The sequence below is a fragment of the Dermacentor variabilis genome, chromosome 4 (assembly GCF_050947875.1).
Source record: "Dermacentor variabilis isolate Ectoservices chromosome 4, ASM5094787v1, whole genome shotgun sequence".
Lineage (NCBI taxonomy): Eukaryota > Metazoa > Arthropoda > Arachnida > Ixodida > Ixodidae > Dermacentor > Dermacentor variabilis.
The window spans coordinates 187153422-187166337 of NC_134571.1; the positions used below are offsets into that span (position 1 = coordinate 187153422).

The 12916-nt window shown below is 48.4% G+C and overlaps 1 long non-coding RNA gene across 1 annotated transcript in view; it reads left to right on the forward strand.

Moving 5' to 3' along the window:
* LOC142580012 (uncharacterized) overlaps nt 1-12916 on the forward strand; it is a 42461-nt gene that overhangs the window by 9948 nt on the left and 19597 nt on the right. The window lies entirely within an intron of this gene.

The following is a 12916-nucleotide window of genomic DNA, read 5'->3' on the forward strand; positions in this document are numbered from 1 at the left end:
GGCTAGTAGCCATTGCACAGGAAAGCAACCATGCCTAAACATCAACCAACTATTACGGAAAATTGCGAAATCTGGCAGTGGAACTGTCGTGGATACCGACGGAAAAGGGGACTTTTGACACAGCTGGTGAGCTCACAGAGTGAGCCACCAGCTGTCATAGCCCTTCAGGAAGTCGGATCCCCTCCAAACCTTCAGGGATACGAGGTGTACACACACCCGGATTCGGAGAAAGCAATAGCTACTTTGGTAGCGAAATCGATCACCGCAATCAAACATGATCCTTTTACTGACACGGATATTAAGCATTTATTAATAGAAATCATATATAAAGGCCTGAACAAAAAGAGTGCCTTTATACTAAACATTTATAGTCCACCAAGCCAGAGAAATACAAAGTTTGACAGCCTCCTCCAGGAAACTGCCCGCCTGGTAAAGGGAAGACCACTCGTGATAGTAGGTGATTTCAATGCCAAAGATCCTAGTTGGGGATACCCAAAACAGGACGCTAAGGGCAGAAACATTCTAGAACAAACGGAACAACTCGACATGACAATTATAACGGATCCTGCAGTGCCCACTAGACAGGGCAACAGTGTGAGCATGGACACCAGCCCTGACCTCACGATAGTGCAGAATTGTGAAGATGCGCAATGGATAAACACCCTAAACGATTTAGGCAGCGACCATTACATCATCAGCACCACAATTCGGACTGGGAAAATCAAACGACACATAGGAATAGCCAAAATTACCGACTGGGTGAAATACCGCCGGCTGCAAAGCCAACAAAGCACCACAATCGATGATTTAAGTAAGTGGTGTGAAAATTTAAGAACACAAAAGGATAAAGTCACAAAAAAACTAGCCCGCACATGTGATATACCTGAGATAGACCCTCACTTACTGCATCTCTGGGAGGCACGCAGAGGACTAACAAAAAGATTGAAGCGACAGTCACAGAACCGGAAGCTAAAAGTACGCATTGCAGAAATCACCCGCAAAGCGGAGGAGTACGCAACGCAACTAGCTACGTCCAATTGGGAACGCTTCTGTGACTCCCTTAATGGCACATTGAGTACCGCAAAAACTTGGCGCATACTAAGAGCAATTCTGGAACCAACCAAAACCAAGAACGAGGGCTGTAAAGCGGTGGAACGGCTAATCCATACGTACCCAGGAACAGAACAAGAACTCAAAGAAGAATTATATAACAAGTGCTTCGGAACAGACCCATCTCCCGCACCCTGTGAGAGGAAATACGGGGGAGCGCCTCACCCTGAACTCGATGAACCCATCTCCATCGAAGAAGTTAGAGCTGCCATAGCGAAAATGACCCGAAACACAGCGGCAGGCAAAGACCAGATATCTAACTCCATGATTAGAAACCTAAGCGATGAGGCTTTACAGGCGTATACTACCTTTATTAATGAACATTGGCAACAGGGTACTATTCCAAGGGAGTGGAAGCACGCTCAAATAGTTTTAATTCCCAAGCCTGGCAAGAAATTAGCAATTAGTAACCTTAGACCAATCTCCCTAACTTCCTGTCTGGGGAAACTATTTGAAAGAATTGTGAATTCTAGATTACAAAACTACTTAGAGGACAATGAAATCATTCCAGACACTATGTTTGGATTCAGACCCAAGCTCTCAACTCAAGACATCCTCCTACAGTTGAAGGAAGAAGTCCTAACAAATATACCAAGATCAAGCGAACACGTTGTCATGGCCATCGACATAAAGGGCGCTTTTGATAACGTAAGCCATCAAGGAATACTCGATGGCCTGGCTGAAACAAACTGCGGAGAGCGGATATACAACTATGTTCGCAGCTTTTTAAACCAACGAACCGCTGAGATTAAATTTGGCGCAGTAGAAATCAAGACCTTCAAGGTACCCAACAAGGGCACTCCCCAGGGCGCAGTGATCTCGCCAACGCTATTTAACGTGGCGATGATAGGCCTTGCAAGGAAACTACAAGCCATCCCAGGTATCCAGCACGCCCTATATGCGGATGATATTACAGTCTGGTGTGTCACCGGGTCGCTACGTGAAAAAGAAGAACGATTACAAGCAGCTGCCTGTGAAATCGAGACATACGTGCGAGCCAGAGGGCTGCAATGCGCGTCAGAGAAATCTGAGATTATACGAGTCTGGAGAGGGAAAGGAAATCGTAACGTCCCGACGGACCCTGCCCTTAAACTGGAAATCAGACTTGGCAATGATGCAATACCTGAGAAGACCACAATCCGGGTACTGGGCATGTGGCTACAATCAAATCAACACTGCCAACACGGGCTTAACCTCATCAAGACGGCAACACAACAAGTCTCAAGAATGATAAAGCGGGTAGCCACTAAAAGGACGGGGATGAAGGAATCAGACACCCTTCACCTAATCAGAAGTCTGGTGGTTAGCCGCTTCATTTACAGCTTGCCGTATTACGAGCTAACGAAAACAGAGAGGGATGCGATCAATTCGTGCTTACGGAAAGCATACAAGATCGCCCTACAAATTCCGCAATGCGCCTCAACCGAAAAGCTCATGTCTCTTGGAATTCATAATACATTCGAAGAACTGGCAGAAGCTCAACTGATAACTCAAAGAAACAGACTTGCACAAACGACCGCGGGTAGGAAACTCCTTGGCAGACTCGGGTATCACGAGTTCCTAGAAAAACACAACCAAGCTAAACCCATCCCCACAATAGTCAGAAACAGCATCAAAGTGGCGCCAATACCCAGAAATATGGACCCAACTCTACATGCAGGCAGAAGAGAAGCCAGAGCTGCATACATTGAGAAAACGCACGGCGACAAACCAAACTCCCGCTTCGTGGACGCGGCAAGATACCCAGGCAGGCAGAAAAGAACGGTAGCTGCTGTCACTGACTATTTGGGCAGAGAAATCATTAGCGCCTCCACTCGCAACACCACTATCGTGGAAGCAGAAGAAATCGCAATAGCCCTTGCTATCAAAGCGACGGAACCAATCCAACAACAAATAACCATCCTATCAGACTCTCAAGCGGCATGCAGAAGCTACCTCAGGGGACGAGTATGCACCGCAGCCTATAGGATTCTACGAGATATAAAACCCCGAGCCAGATTTCACCTTATATGGGTACCCAGTCATGAGGGAATCAAGGGAAACGAAGAGGCTGACAGAGTAGCTCGTGCGCATGCTACACACCACGGGTGCTCACAGGACACCTCTGAAGACCTGATCCCGATTGACCAGAACTACTCTGCAATTTTAAACTACCACAGAGGAAATAGAATGAAGCTACCACCCCCAGATAAAAACCTTAGTAAGGAAGAACAGGTTATATGGAGAAAGCTGCAAACGTATACATATAACAACCTGCACATTCTCCATAAAATCCACCCTGAAAGATATGCGGACACATGCCCATGGTGCGGAGCCACGCCAACCTTAGACCACATCTCATGGGCATGCACGGCATATACACAAAAGACAAACACAGAAATTACGGATCATACACAATGGGAGGCGGCGCTGTCCAGCTCACAGGAAGAGGTCCAAAGGGCCATCATCCGACAAGCGAAACAGCGTGCGGAAGCCAGTGGGGCCCTTGTCTAGGGGCTCCAACCATTGAGCGTTTTATTCTTCAGTAAAGTTGTTCTATCTATCTATCCCTAGTGAAGTGGCAGGGGCGTAACCAGGGGGGGGGGGGGGGGAAAGGGAGGTTATGAGGCTCCAGTGCCCTCCCCCTCCCGGAATTTTTTCGTGCTGTCATGCACCGCCGACCAAAACAACCCTCGGCGCCGGATATCATTCTGGATTTTGTCTAAAATGTATTTTTCACGCTCGAAAAGACATTTCAGCGCGGACTTTGCGAACTTGGGCTGGATTTCGTGGCAGAGCCCATGCACCAGTGTCACATAACACAAGGAGCCCCATACAAACACAAAGTTTTAAGGGTGTTTTGATGGCGAGCGGGCTCGTCGCGGCATCTCGCGGAGGCCACGGAATCCACGGAGCGCGCGGATTTGATTTCCGAAACTTTATGAGTATAAACTTTGCATGAACATCTGATGTGGAAGATGCATTGACATTTCCAAAGTAGTGCTTTACACTTTTAATTCCGGAACTTTGTGGGTTTGATGTTATAAACATATGACGCCAAAGGTGCATTACTTTTCTAAAGTCATAGATCGGACCATACAACGAGACAAGCCAAATCAACACACTATCAGACAAGTTGACAAAGCACGCACCAAGGTTCGATGAAACGAAGCTTTGTGATGGTTCATTTGTGCCGCCATGTCACAGAAAAGAATATCGCCATTTTTTGCACCTGCGCCAACGCATCAATGTCAAGACACTAAAGCCAGCAAAGGTAACTAAGTTCTTATTTATTTTTCTACTTTGAAGTTTATTCGCGAGGACACATTGAGCCTCTTCAATTTTCTTGTTCTCGCTGCCCGCGGGCGGCCAGAGCCAGCCAGGGCGCATGCGTTTTTATCGTGTTGCCCCGTACACCGCAAGGCGCACTTCGGTGCACGTTTGTTTTTCTCTGACCGGGTGGATTTTCGCCTGGCAGAGTTTTGGACGCTTCCTGGCTAGCTTACGAGAAAAAATACAATGGTTGCTCAACGCCATCACTGTGGAGTCTCGACGGATTGCAACACGTTCGCTTGAGCGCAACTTCTCCGGAAAATATTATCTCGCCGATGTAGGATACCTTAGAGTATACGTATGGTTCTGTGTGGGCCAAGCGTCTCAGACACGTTTTCTTCGATATTACTTCGGTAGCCACATTAGGCGCACAAACTAGGTATACGATTTTGGCCAACTTGATTTCCTTTGCGTTATTCCATATCGGTGCCCCGGCCTCACAAAAGAAAAAAAGACATTGCTGCGGCACAGAGAATTGTCGCATGGTGAAAGTTCGATTTTGTTACCTCATTTTCGAAGTAATGAGCCATGGGACGCTTCATTTGCCGGATACTCTTATTATATTATTGCGATAGCAATAATATCAATACTCCAAGCGCATTCCTGCCGTCACCATCGCCCTCATATTCCGTATAAAGTCCCAAGGGCGTAACTATATTTAAATATCTTGTTGCAAGGTTTCGTGTACATGTGTAGCGAACTTTGCTCCAAGTGACAATTTTGCCCTTTATCAAGCTGTACCTTCGCATTTGTATATTCCATTGTATCTTCGCATTTCTAATGTGCGAGGGAGAGTCAAATGAAAGTGAGCCAACCCACCCCGCGCAATAATAGTTCTGTTCATTATCTGCGAGGCATGCGCGTAGCACACAGGCATCTGTCATTTACAAAAGTGACACGCAGGTGTGAGTATAAATGTGCTTTAATGCTCTCATACACTGGGTTGAACGTGATGGCGTTACATAGTGGACGATCCAAAAGTTGAACAGCGTGGTGTCGTGAGGTTTTAGACAGCTGAAGGTGGTTCCCAAACAGAAATTAGTCGCTGTATGGCTTCCGTGTACGTTGAACATTGCATTTCACTGGCCACTGTATTGTAAAGCGTTGCAGCAAACGGTTCAAAGAAGGTCGTGAAAGTTGCAAAGACGATCTAAGACCGGGCCAAACGCGCCGCGCAATCACCTCCAATACTATTGCAAAGCTTTATGAGCTGAATAGACAGGAACGGAGGATGAGTATCGATGAATTGGCAGAGCGTCTGAACATCAGTCCCGATTCGGTTCACGCCATAATTCACGAACATCTCGGTTATCGGCCCTTGTGTGCGCAGTGCATACCCAAGATTTTCAACCACCGCCAGAAGACGGAGAGGGTCGGCACTGCATTGACTCATCTGGTCCGCTATCACAATGAGGGTGACGACTTCTTGTCTGCAATAGTGACCGTGGATCAATCACGGTTGCAACTACTACGAGCCTGAAACGAGAAGGCAGAGCTTACAGTGGAGACATTCGAATTCACCACTCCCCCAAAAAGCAAAGGCCGTGATTTCCGTCGGAAAGGTGATGACTTCTTTTTTTCGATCATGAGGGGTCATTACTGATCGAATTTGCGAAACCTGGAGATACTATCAATCGTTTTTAATATTATGAAAACGCCGGATCGGCTGCGTGTCGCAATCAAGAACAAACGACGTGGCAAATTGGCGAATGGGGTCATGTTGCTCCACGACAATGCCCGTCCCCACGTCGGTGATGGGGTTAACACAAAACTGGCGAACTTCAAATAGGAAACGCTGAAACATCTATCACACAGCCCAGACCTGCTGCCTTGCGGTTTCCACATATTGGAGCATGGCACAACATTCGTGTGGGACGATGACGTGAAAGAGTCAGTTACAGACTTTTTGAACCAACAACCCAAGGAGTTTTATGAGACGAAAATCACGCGATTTGTTAGTCAGTGGGACAAATGTCTAAATCCTCATGGAGACTACTTTTAAATGAAGTACCCGTCATGCATTCGCATTGGCTCACTTTCTTTTGATTAGCCCTCGTATATTTTGCACAACTGATGGTTTTTAAATGTGCTCTCTGTTGCAACTATCATCATCGTCATCAACCTGGTTACGCCCACTGCAGAGCAAAGGCCTCTCCCATACTTCTCCAACTACCCCGTTCATGTACTCATTGTGGCCATGTTGTCCCTGCAAACTTCTTAATCTCATCCGCAAAACCTAACTTTCTGCCGCCCCCTGCTACGCTTTCCTTTCCTTGGAATCCAGTCCCTAACCCTTAATGACCATCGGTTATTTTCCTCCTCATTACATGTCCTGCCCATGTCCATTTCTTTTTCTTGATTTCAACTAAGATGTCATTAACTCGCGTTTGTTCCCTCACCGAATCTGTTCCTTTCTTATCCCTTAACGTTACACACGTCATTCTTCTTTCCATAGCTCGTTGCGTCGTCCTCAATTTAAGTAGGACCCTTTTCGTAAGCCTCCAGGTTTCTGCCCCGTACGTGAGTACTCGTACGACACAGCTGTTATACACTTTTTTCTTGAGGGATAATGGCAACCTGCAGTTCATGATCTGAGAATGCCTGCCAAACGCACGCCAGCCCATTCTTACCCTTCTGATTATTGCAGTCTCATGATCCGGATCCGCGGTCGCTACCTGCCCTAAGTAGATGTATTCCCTTACCACTTCCAGTGTCTCGCTACCTATCGTAAACTGCTGTTCTCTTCAGAGACTGTTGAACATAACTTAGTTTTCTGCACATTAATTTTTAGACCCACCATTCTGCTTTGCCTCTCCAGGTCAGTGAGCATGCATTGCAATTGGTCCCCTGAGTTACTAAGCAAGGCAATGTCATCAGCGAATCGCAAGTTACTAAGGCACTATCCATTAACTCTTATCCCCAATTCTTCCCAATCCAGGTCTCTGAATACCTCCTGTAAACACGCTGTGAATAGCATTGGAGAGATCGTATCTTCCTGCCGGACGCCTTTCTTTATTGGGATTTTGTTGCTTGCTTTATGGAGGACTATGGTGGCTGTGGAGCCGCTATAGATGTCTTTCAATATTTTTACATACCGCTCGTCTACACCCTGATTGCGCAATGACTCCATGACTGCTGAGGTTTCGACAGAATGAAACGTTTTCTCGTAATCACTGTAAGCTATATATAAGGGTTGGTTATATTCCGCACATTTCTCTATCACCTGATTGATAGTGTGAATATGGTCTATTGTTGAGTAGCCTTTACGGAATCCTGCCTGGTCCTTTGGTTGATAGAAGTCTAAAGTGTTCCTGATTCTGTTTGCGATTACCTTAGTAAATACTTTGTAGGCAACGGACACCAAACTGATGGGTCTATAATTTTTTAAGTCTTTGGCGTCCCTTTTCTAAGGATTAGGATTATGTTAGTGTTCTTCCAAGATTCCGGTACGCTCGAGGTGATGCGACATTGCGTATACAGAGTGGCCAGTTTTGCTAGAACAATCTGCCCACCATCCTTTAACAAATCTGCGGTTATCAGATCTTCCCCAGCTGCCTTCCCCCTTTGCATAGCTCCCAAGGCTTTTTTAATTCTTCCGTCATTACTTGCTGCATTTCAAATTCCTCTAGACTATTCTCTCTTCCATTATCGTCGTGGGTGCCACTGGTACTGTATAAATCTCTATAGAACTCAGCCACTTGAACTATCTTATCCATATTAGAAATAATATTGCCGGCTTTGTCTCTTAACGCATACATCTTATTCTTGCCTATTTCTAGTTTCTTATTCACTGCTTTTAGGCTTCCTCCGTTCCTGAGAGCTTATTTGATTCTATCCATATTATATTTCCTTATGTCAGCTGTCTTACGCATGTTGATTAACTTGGAAATTTCTGCCAATTCTATTCTAGCTGTAGGGTTAGAGGCTTTCATACACTGGCGTTTCTTGATCAGATCTTTCGTCTCCTGCGATAGCTTACTGGTATCCTGTCTAACGTAGTTACCACCGACTTATATTGCAAACTCCTTATTGATGCCCATAAGATTGTCGTTCCTATCTTCAACACTAAGGTACCCTTCCTGAGTTAAAGCTGAATACGTCTTCAGTAGCTTAATGCAGAATTCCTATATTTTCCCTCTTGCCGCTAACTCATTGATCAGCTTCTTATGTACCAGTTTCTTCCGTTCCCTCCTCAAGTCTAGGCTAATTCGAGTTCTTACCATCCTATGGTCACTGCAGCGCACCTTGCCGAGCCCATCCGCATCTTGTATGATGCCAGGATTAGCGCAACGTATAAAGTCTATTTCATTTCTAGTCTCGCCATTCGGGCTCCTCCACGTACACTTTGGGCTATCCCGCTTGCGGAAGAAGGTATTCATTATCCGCATATTATTCTGTTCTGCAAACTCTACTAATAACTCTCCCCTGCTATTCCTAGAGCCTATGCCATATTCCCTCAATGACTTGTCTCCAGCCTGCTTCTTGCCTACCCTGGCATTGAAGTCGCCCATCAGTATATTGTTATTGTTTTGACTTTACCCATCGCTGATTCCAGGTCTTCATAGAAGCTTTCGACTTCCTGGTCATCATGACTGGATGTAGGGGCGTAGACCTGTACGACCTTCAATTTGTACCTCTTATTAAGTTTCACAACAAGACCTGCCACCCTTTCGTTATTGCTTTATCATTCCTCTATGTTACCAGCTTTATGCTCATTAATCAGGAATCCGACTCCTAGTTCTCGCCCCTCCGCTAAGCCCCGGTAGCACAGGACGTGCCCGCTTTTTAGCACTGTATATTCTTCTTTTGTCCTCCTAACTTCACTTAGCCCTATTATATCCCATTTACTGCTCTCTAATTCATCCAATAGCACTGCTACACTCACCTCACTAGATAACGTTCTAGTGTTAAATGTTGCCAGATTCAGATTCCACTGGCGGCCTGTTTGGCCGCCATTGCAACTATAATTTCGGTGCAATTACTCACAATATGCGACCAGCGACAGCTGCTCCTGCACAATGCATAGGGACAAAGGACAGCGTCATTGGGATTTTTCACTGGCGGTTGCACATGCACAAATATATAAACAAGGCTCTTGAATGACAAAGTTTCATTAAAACATTTGTCCTGAACTAGTTCATTTCACAGCCTTTATATTTTTCATATGAGCGGCACGCACTGCTTTACTGGTTTCGAAGTGATATAGTTCTGAAGTTCGTGTGATATTTCCTTTATTATTAAGTAGACGAAAAACATGGAAGTATTCATATCAGCTATTTCGGCAGAATTTTTGGGACATGCGAATATACTTATTTATGAAAAAAATTATATTGTACTTTGCGCACCGTTCAAGAATTCGGTTGCAGCATCTTTGGCAATGTCAGCGCAGCTATCATTCATGTATTTCATCCTTACACAAATTCTGCAACGTGAGCCCCCCCCCCCCCCCCCGAACGAAATTTCTCGCTAGCCACTGTGAAGTGGTGCAAACCACTGTGGGTAATGCATGGGCGGGGCAAAAAAGGGTTATCAATCTTCCTTGTCCTTATTTTAGGACAGGAAGGAGAAATGAAATAAGCATCTTGTAAATGGGATTTAAAGGATCCCTCACCAGGTCTCGCGATTTTGAGCTGAGAAGCGCAGAGCATAAATTGAGCGATAACGATCGTGTCTCCAAAGTATTACATCGCTAGGCGCCGTGGAAAGATCTGAAATTTCAAACAGAACGCCGTTTTTCCTTCTCATCGCGGCCGCAGCGCTCCAAGCCGGAGGATGACATAGTCGCGTCCCTGCGCCTATCTTCTCGACTCCGCAGTGTGACGTCGCTCGAAGTGACACGTGACTTCGAGAATTATTCAAGGCACCATCTGTTATTCTTGTGATCTGTTGCTTGAATTGACGAATTAAAGTTTAGACAAATAGTAAAATACACAAACGGAATGTCTGCGTGTTTTTGCTTACTTCGCACCGAAGCAAGAGAGATGTACTTCCGCTTCGTGTGCTTGTTCCCACGGTCGTGCGGTTACGTGCGTAAGCACCGAGACTATGCCATTTTCCACCGTGTTCCAACGCGTGATCATGCTCTGCGATCCGCTTTTTCTGCCTCAGTATTCGTGTAGCACTTAGTTACACCGCTATTCATGTTTCCTTGCGCACAGCGCGCCAAATCGTGCGCTGCGCGAACAAGACAACAGCGCATGCGCGACGCCGTAAACGGAAATGCGGAGTGCCGAAAAGAAAGCGAGGAGAAAAACAAAGGTGAAGGCGGGGCCCGTGACGTACGTGTCGCGCGACCCTCGAGGTCAGGCAGGTCAGGCATGGGAGAACGCAGGGAAGGAATTTCACTTGCATAGGCTAGACGGGGCGAGTGGAGAGGGAGTCTCGCTATGCAGTGGAACCCGGTTGCCTGCTGCCCTGCCGATCGACCCTCACTTCCCCGTGCAGTCCTCAATCTACGCGGACGACATCGCCCTATGGGTGCGGGGACCACCGCAACACATCCGCAAGGCACGTGCGGCCCTACAGAGAGCCCTGGACACTGCGGCTGCCTACTTGTGCAGCATCGGCCTCACCATCTCGGCCAGGAAGACCGAGGCCTTGCTACTGCATCCCAGAGCATCAGCCCACCGCTCCGCTGCCCGGCTGCGCTTGGAGGGCGTCCAGATCCCACGGAGCAAGGCAGTCACCTACCTGGGGCTGCGCATTGACCATCGGCTGACCTGGCTGCCGGCTACCAAGGCCCTGTGCGCCCAGACGCAGGCGATCTCACAGCTATTTGCCCATGGACAGGGCTGTAGCACCAGGTGGGCCCTGCAGCTATTTGAAGCTGCAGCCACTTCACGGCTACTGTATGCCCTCCCTCTTGGGGCGCTGCCCCCACCCCGCCTGCGGAAACTGAAGCTGCAGCACCGGTAAGTAGTACGGCTCTGTCTTTGCGTTCCCCGAGCCTCACAAGTGACCGCCACTTTGGCTGAGGCAGGTGCCTGGCCCCTATCATTACTCTTCCTGCAACAAGTGCTACGACACATTGATCGCCTGCACCATGCCGCAGATAGTCAAGCACTGCTGACCCGCCTACGCTTCCGGCCAGCATCACACATGGGATGGCTGTGTGGCCTCTTTAAGGAAGTCATAGGGGACACGCCTGCAAAGGCTGTACAGCAGCGCCCACCACATCGGCCACCAATCTCTATTTCGACCGAGCTGCCAGGTGTCTCGAAGAACCATTCCCCAGCATGTGCCCTGCAGCAGACGGCAGCGTCTCTCCTCCAAGAGAGACTTGGGGACCAGCTTCACATCTTCGTCGATGGATCCGTGATACCGGAGACGGGCTCCTCCACAGCAGCCTGCGCTGCACCGGCCCTACAAAAGAGCAAGCTGTGCCGTCTCCCGGGACACGCAAAGTCTACCGCAGCAGAGCTAGCAGGACTTCACCTGGCTGGGCACCTACTTGCAGAGTAGCTACCAGCGACCCGAGCAGCCATCTTCTGCGACTCCAAGGCGGCGCTGCTCTGCCTGCAGAACCCTGACAGGGCTAGCCTTGGGGTTGCGCTGCTCTCTTCAAGACTGACGGCCCTTCAGGACGCAGGATGCTATCCCTGTATCGGCTACCGGCACACGTGGGGATACCGGGCAATGAAGAGGCGGACACTCTTGTAAAAAGTGCCCACCACTCAAACGTCCCCCTCAGCCCTGCTGTAACGGCCGCAGACTTCTCGAGACACAGGCTGCGCCGGCACATCATCGCCTGCCACCCGGGCAAATGTGTATCCCTGGGCCGGCTTCCACGGCCTCTTCCAAAGCACGGCCTCCTACGAAGGGATGCCTCGTTGCTGCTCCGACTGCGAATTGGCTGCTACTGGACAGCAGCCCGCCGGCACCGCCTTGGGAAAGCCACCTCGCCAGCCTGTGCCTCTTGTGGTGAACCAGAGACTCTGGAGCACCTCCTGCTGGCCTGCCCTGCTCACCTGCGGCACCGTGGCCGACTTCTGCAAGAGTTCCACCGCCTTGGGCTCCCATGTTCACGACAGGAAGATATCCTCTTCCCCTGTCGTAATCAGCTACTGGCCTTCCTAAGTGTCGTCGAGTACCTCGACTCGTCGGGGCTCTCGGCGAGACTATAGGAAATTTCGACAAAGACGGATGGCCTAACGGCCATCCCCCAACCTCGGGCTTCCTGATCCGCCACTACTTTACTTCTACTGGGCCACCTCCTATACGGTCTACCTCCAGCCTACTCCTCCGGTTGAACCCACTGGGCCCTCCCGGCCGGGCTGCTCTGATGCTGCTGGGACGACCCTCTACCTTTCTCCCTCCTACCCTCTCTTTCTTTTAATCCCATCTTCCCCACCCTGCTGGGGCTGAGCCGTGCTCCCGCATGGGTTGCAGAAGATAGTGCCAGCCTTTTCTCCTTTCCCACAAGAATCACTTATCTCTCTCTCTCTCTCTCTGAAATCTTTGGTTCGCGGCACTGAAATGTTTCCATCTCGGCTAT